This window comes from Ceratina calcarata, unplaced genomic scaffold (assembly GCF_001652005.2).
Source record: "Ceratina calcarata isolate Rehan_Ccalc_2016 unplaced genomic scaffold, ASM165200v1 scaffold297.2, whole genome shotgun sequence".
Lineage (NCBI taxonomy): Eukaryota > Metazoa > Arthropoda > Insecta > Hymenoptera > Apidae > Ceratina > Ceratina calcarata.
In genome coordinates, this window is record NW_017152138.1 from 141,993 (window position 1) to 149,560 (window position 7,568).

The following is a 7,568-nucleotide window of genomic DNA, read 5'->3' on the forward strand; positions in this document are numbered from 1 at the left end:
CGCTTTTCCCGGATTAGTAGCGATGAACATCGCGATTCATAATCAATAAGGATTGATCAGGCAGTCGCTCGTTTTCGTTTATCAAGCACGCAGTGAGCCAACCATAAACTCGCACGTTAACGAAACACACCGGTATCTATCAAAGAGAACGTGATATACGCTTCCGTCTCTTAGTGAAGTTGCTCATCTTCCGATTATCCTGTGTGATTCGCATCGGCTGTAATAGAAATCAAGTTTCGTTTAATTTTCTCTTATTGCCAGTGGAAGGTCTTTTATTTCTTTTGTCTCTTCTTGTTCTTCCTTATAAATCACTTGCCATTAATTTTAACAACGTTTTCTGGAATTAATGCAGAGACTGTTGTGAAAAAGTGTTATTCGAGAGTGCCCTGAAAATGTTGCTTCCATCAGTGATAAATGTTTATCTTTATATTCGATTCATTTTGTATTTTTTCGATTTTGTCAACTTTTCTGTAACAAGATTGATAAATATTTGCTCAGAGCGTCCAGAAGAGTAGTGTATAATATTGTACACTCAATTTCGTTGCATTATCCATCATTCCTTGACTTTGTGTCACTCCAATTATTGTCGTCTTCCATTATATTCTTGACACATTTGATACTTTCCTTCCTCTATTGTTGATTTTTTGTAAATCGGTTAATATTATTAGGAATTCACATTATAGATTATTATTAAATAAATTCTTTCGCACATAAAGGAAGTCAACTTTGAAAGCGTTCTCTTTCAGAAAGCGTATTGGTGCATTCGCAGATCACAATGCGACAGATGAATTATGCAATCTGAAATTTATCGGGTTAGTCTTGCAAGTAGCAGCGCTTTAAGACCTTTCATATTGTCGCCCACCTACCTAGTCATCGATCTTTTTCTCTGGAGATTTTCTATTGTCGCGCAGCGAACGCAAACATGCTCAAATGTATCAAAATAATAATACAGTGCTACATATAAATCAAACCACAGTACGTACGTAACTATTCTGATGCATTACGAATCAGAATTTATTACACAGGGGGTCCCAGAATTTCATCTTCTGGAAATGTAAAAGAGGACGAAATTCTCAGTTGAATGTTATTCTTCAGTTTTCTCCTCTTTTTTTTGTAATCGTATTCTAAGAAATGCTTGCTTTTTAAATTAAATAACAGGAGCATCTTTTCCATACTGTTTTATTAAGTTTCATAAACAGAAATTACAAAATGTTCAATTTCGATATGTCTACGCTAGACTTCCTTTCGAGAATCGAATAAGAATTCCAACAAATCAGAAACACAAGCATTTCAATCGAGAAGGATGCAAAGTTGCTTGTCTTTTTCGGTCGTAACGCGTAGTTTCTGCCTCTCTCCCTCCACTTTTCTCATTGATGTTGACGTAAGCAGCACGTATTCCGAACATGAAATTGAATGAAAGATGCACGAACAACAGACATCTTTGTAACACATTACATATATGTATATGTATATGTATACTTTTGCGAACACGCCAGGTCTCTTGAGACGTGCGAGTTTAATGTAGTTTCCGCGAAAATTAAATAAAGGAAGCGTGTATATGAATATAAATAGGCGTCCATTTTCCTTGGTAGCCTTTTCTGTTTTATGATGATTGACATAAAAATAGATGTCTTGTTTATTCAACACTTTTAAAGCATCGACCTCATGAACACCATTTTCGAAAAGTCTTCCAACTTTTCCAAGCAATGAACTTTTAATTATCAAGAACAATTTTTACTACCCTTTATGCTCTTGCATTATTTCATAAAAGAGCTAATAGGAGGATTCTCGTTTTAACACCTTCCCCTTCCCCGTAAGATGAAGGAAAATAAAATCCCTCTCGTATTAGAACTTCAAGGGCTACGTCGCGTCGGCGTCTTACTCCGCGAAGCGTGATGAAACGCGAAAAAAAGGATACTCACAGTGGATCCGGAAGATAAAGTATGAACGAGAGTAGGAAGTACATAGGTGCGTCGAGAAAAAGCTAGGCCGGGAAAAGCAACTTCACTACTGGATGTAACGTTTCAACTCCTGGCGTTCCGTTTGATCCTATCTGTTCAGAGGAAAACGTTCATTTTTTCTCTCTTTCTTCTTCATGCAACGTTCCCACTTCAACTTATCATTTTCCATCCGTACCAATCCTTTTCGTTCTTTGTTCTTCCTCTAACAATAGGAGTCTTAAAAGAAACGTACATTGATACAGATTTTACTTTTTTCAAATATCATGGATACACATTTGCGAGAATGACTTTATCTCTTCCTTTCTTTTCCATCCATTATCTGGTTTTTGTTTTACTCTGGTGTTTGGAAGCGAAACTCGTCCATGATAGCTGCTCGATGACGCCATTGTAATCGTAGCCACGCGAGTCATATTTTTCTATGCAGATCAAAACTAAAATCGATAGACGCATTTCTGAAATTCTTCCAATATGAATACATAGTATGCCTTGCGCAACGCGGCCGGCGTTTCCATGATTTTATCCTCTTTGCAGATGCACGTATGAAAGAGGATCGGAAAAATTGAGACTGAGCTTTCTATATGTTCCAGAAACGTCATATCGAATATAGAATCTATGATGGTTAATATCCGACGCGTTTGAATATTTTTCAACTGTATTTATTGTCAAGTACAAAGTAAAAAATAATGAATGTTCAGAACGGTATTCAAATTCGTACTGTAGGAACCATTTATTCGACGTGTTGCTCGATATTGGTTACCAAACCCTTTGGAAATCCATGAGGAAGATTTACTAGATCGGATAGGTGCTTGACAGGTCTGGACATTTTCATTTCCAGATCATATTTCACAGACTGCAACATACTTCGTCATCTAGAATTATGAAGGATAGCTCGTAGGAGTGCTTAGACTGACTATTTACTTCCCTGTTACCCTCTCCATAAGATAGACGGATCAACATCCTCGAGACGAGCGATCCAATAAAACGCGGACAACGAAATACATAAATCACACTTCGCTCCCATCACTCTTAATTTCCCCATTTTACTGAGAACTATAATTTATTGTTGTCGCACTTATTTCCAAATTACATACAATATATAAAATAATATATAATCGTCGATCTGTACTACTTACGTTTAAACTCGAATTGTTTATTCTCGAACGAAATCTGTGCGATCTGAAAAGAAATCAAAGCAATAACGATCCGTTAGTTTTATAACTAGAAATTCATGTACGTTCTCAAAGAGAAATATCAATCATGTTGGACACTCTGAGAAAACTTTTTTACTAACAGGATACAAATATTAATGGAAACAAATTTTCATCGATAATCCTATGTACCTTTTTTTAATCATTTCCTCTCGGCGTGTGCTTTGAAAGTATAACTGGAAAGCTTTGAGAGATTGTAAAAAGTATAACGGTCAAAGCTTACAATTCCGCGCACGGTCTTAAGCGAGATTACACAGATCCGAGAACGAATTTCTTTCAAATAGGAAGAGCATAATCCAGTACTTTCATAGTACTTTCCAGATTCGTATCTGGTCGTATACATCCCCTAGATTAAACATACATGTGTATGTACAATATAACTGCCACGTTTCCTTAAATTCGAGAAAAGCGCACAGCTTTGAAAGGCTAGGGAAACTCGAATTTCATGAAACTTGAAACTCTCGTCCGGTTTCCAGTCTCCAAAGTATATTTGCTTCAACTTCAAGAAACGTCGCGTCCCGTCACGTGGCTCGAACTTCAAGAATTAAGAGTTTGAGTAAGCGAGGAAAAAGTTTGTAAACGCAATCGCCGTTGTACCCGCTAATATAATTTATTAATCAAAACTGCAACTCTGTTCCGATTTTGAGTTCTTTTAATTATTACTGACGTTTGATTAAGGAGAATTTGGGAAATCAATTGTTTGTTGGAACCCTCCTCTATAATCGTATCAATGTGCAGATGTTCTATTGTTTGTGGAACGAACGTTTGCGCCTATCTCGTTAACCATCATGAAAAAAGTCGGAAAAGAAGAAAAAACTCGAAGAGACAGGACAAATTAATCGTCACGCGTGTCCGACGTTATCAATTTTATTTCGAGCCGATCGTTCGAAAATCGTTTCCATAGCGATTTTTCATCCTCTGGTCGAGGTAAACAAGCTGCAGGCACGATCGAACGAGTTTCAATTCTAACTGGGAATAACGCGACGCGGAGTTACGAACGGTATCCTTGTACAGTGGTACCAAAATTCTAAAAAATCTATTGGATCATAAAACCGATTACACGATGCGTTATTGTTCTTTCGATGTTCTGTAGATTATACGAAGAGATACAAATTTCGATCATACGTATTCAAAGGAGCATTTGTAATCTATGTTAAAGGATTATCTATTTCATAATACAATAGAGGAAAATGTAAAAAAAGATTGATTAAATATCTAACAAAATTCCAAGGTGTTTGAAGTTTGAACTATTTGATGTTAAGTTAGTGATTATATTAGTTATAATCGGGCTTAAAAAGAAACAGCTACAAATACAACACATTTCTATATTAGAAATCCATGTCCTAGCTGTATTAATTTTGTACAAAATTTCAAACAGTTTTCAATAGTTTTAGCCAGCTCTACCTTACGGCATTAAGAATCTCGTTGTACGCGTAGAATTTCGAATCTGTCCCCCATTTCCCGCAAATTGAACCGCGTCGATTCTACACGGTTTAACCGGTTATGTTCCGGCACGCGCGATTCCATCCTCCGTTAATACCCTGATCCCGGTGTGACAGGAGCGTAGTCGGTGTCTAAGCATACGGATTACAAATTACTGGCGCCTAGCCACCGGCTGCCCTCGCGTTGCGATGTGAAATTACGAGCCTCCACTCGTCCCCAATTAAGGCGAGCTACTACTCCGCCTCCGTCTCACTTCGTTGCCTCTCTGTCGCACACACTCGACCTTCCCCGTGGCGGTGAAACCTCGAAGGGTGCCTCGCGTGACGTCAAGCTTCTGTCGTTCCTCATCTCGTTCACCCTTCGTGCCCCGTGCGGTATCTCGGCTGGAGGGATAGCGAGCACCGAGCAATATGTGTACCCTTTTGCCACCTTGTGTTGTGCTCGCAGGACAGGATGCGAATCTGGCTAATTGACCCATTTCCTTCTAATGGGCTTCTTTGTGGTCAGCTAGCCGGTCTTGGTGGCGGTTTCCTTTTCGGCTTCTTCTTTGGCTACACTACACCTACCAGAAAACGGCCGTCATTAAGGAGAGAAGAAAAGACGTTGCTCGGAGACCGACGATTAATCACGTAACTGTTACGTGACGTGCACCGCGGTTTTTATTCTTGGGCTGTTTTTTCGGGTACTTCGTGGATAACGAAAGATTGCTTGATGCCCCGAGAGATATGATCAGAGAGAAAAAGTGCGATTAAGATAGAGCTTAGAAGGATGGCACGAGCTGTTTTATTTCCGGCTGAATAGTGGACGGAAAAATCTCAGTTTTTGTCTTGTTTATATACAGAGTGTGACTGAACGGATGGTACAACCGAGCAGGGAGTGGTACTAGATGTAACTCTCAACTTATTTTTACATGTAGTATTGGTTATACCACCCGACCGGATTTAAAGCTTTTCTTTGAAAAATTGATGCAATACGTGCTTCTCAAATATGTTAAGTACTTGACTTTAATTCAGCCGAACTTTTTCTTATTACATAAATTTCTAAGTGAACATCTAAACTTGTAAGATGCTCGTTTAAAGGTATCTGATATACGGGTATCTGTATAGTCAGACTTGACTGCGCTTCGTTTTCTGAATGTGAATGGATACACCGAAGAATGTTGTAGATGTCTAACTGAATGGTTAACGAGAGAGGTCTTTGAATTTCCTACCCGAGTAGAAAGCATACTGCGTCCTCGGATTCCGCGGGATGAATGATCCTCGTGTACAAATTCGATGAACTAACATTGCCGCAGGTAAGCAACCATGCGGCTGCCGAGAACCAAATTCAACTACTACATTTCATTGCGTTGAGAGACCAACCACGCTCGGATTCACCTAGCTATGATCGAACAGACCATTATTTTCAGTTAGAAGCCAGTGACTCATACCTCTGTGTGTTATTATATTCAATCAATATCGAGCCAATACAAAAGGATGATGGGCGACGGCTGACTATCACATGTGTAATTTTCGGTAATGATTACCTAATGATTATTTGTTCTTGTTACAAGCACGCTAATTAAATTGCTAATTGGATCGTTCATTCAGAATTATCAGAATAATATATCCTTTTGGACATACAATCTAGTGATAGATTTACAAAAGGTGTAAAGTCATTTGTACATAATTACGATTACTAAATTCAATAGCAGTTATCTGAAACTATCCACTTGTAGAGAGATGGCTCTATAGTGTAGTACTGTACTTCATGCAGGGAAATATGAGAATACTCGGATGAATTCCGACAAACAGGAATTGTCGATGTTGCCGGATATCGAAATGTATGGAAATCTGATGTCAATTCTAAAAATAATAACCGTATATAATCTATATAAATGTCCAGCAAGTAAATGTATATGAATGTCCGTGGTATTAATTTGAGATCGGATTTCGCCGGAAAGCTGATGTTTATTACCTGATCCCTCGTCGAAATAACAAATGTATAAAAGATTGTTATTATCGTTGATACATGGGGGCGAGTCGCATACGAAAATGCATTCCATGTTTCATTTACTGATAGTCACTGACTATTGCAAAACGCTTCGAAAGTTTATTAATAATAAAGAGGATACATGGTATGGGTTCACTTATTTATGCTAATAGCTTCATCTATTAATAGCAAATATTTATGCGTTAATCTAGCTGACTGTATTAGCAATATTAATGCAACAATAATTGTACCTGTTACTCACACAATGGTACTGGTACTACACTCAGACTGATGGTATGTCATTATTATTATAATTATAAATACATCGTTGTTTACGAGTGGTAATTACAATTTATAATTCAATATAAAATCAGAAATGTATTTTTTAATTTTCGTCAATAAAATGTGTAACACGAGCCTTGTAGCTTCTTAACATAATAAGAGAATATATTATACAGAATATAGCATATCTGAAGTATTATATAATTTTATGTTAAAACTGTTCGAAACAAATTAATCATCGCCATTGGAAACGATTAATGAAACGTTTTTCATTTTGCTGCGCAAGGGCCTTTTACATAATTGAGTGAATGAATAACTGACAAAAAACAATTAACGAGGCGACTTTCAATTCCGCAACCGAGCCTCATATTTCATTCTGCGTGGGCATTTCGCGCTGACAGCCATTCGCAATTAGCGTGCTAACAGATGGCAGTAGAACTTTGGGAAACTGTGCGTGCGTCGGTTTCAGGTTGAAAGCTTTCAACATTCATTTAAAGAAAGAAAATAGGATATGCGATACAGTGTTTCTCGATTTAAAAATCTCGGTACCGTCTATCAAATATAAAGTTAGAATTTGACGTTCCATTCTCTAAATAATTTGGGATAAATTCTAGAGACATGTAAAATATATAAAACATGAAAACGTAAAAGACGAAGGGTTGAGAAATATACATATGGACGTACATGCGGGTATGTGTATAAG

At 37.6% G+C, this 7,568-nt stretch overlaps 1 protein-coding gene and 1 long non-coding RNA gene across 21 annotated transcripts in view; one reads left to right on the forward strand and one right to left on the reverse strand.

The window, feature by feature from the left end:
- rg (A kinase anchor protein rugose) overlaps positions 1 to 7,568 on the forward strand; it is a 269,667-nt gene that overhangs the window by 140,312 nt on the left and 121,787 nt on the right. The window lies entirely within an intron of this gene.
- LOC113464200 (uncharacterized) overlaps positions 3,145 to 7,568 on the reverse strand; it is a 59,923-nt gene continuing 55,499 nt past the window's right edge. The window contains exon 3 of the long non-coding RNA XR_003389045.1: positions 3,145 to 5,174. This is a non-coding gene — a long non-coding RNA (uncharacterized LOC113464200). The remainder of the gene's footprint in view (positions 5,175 to 7,568) is intronic.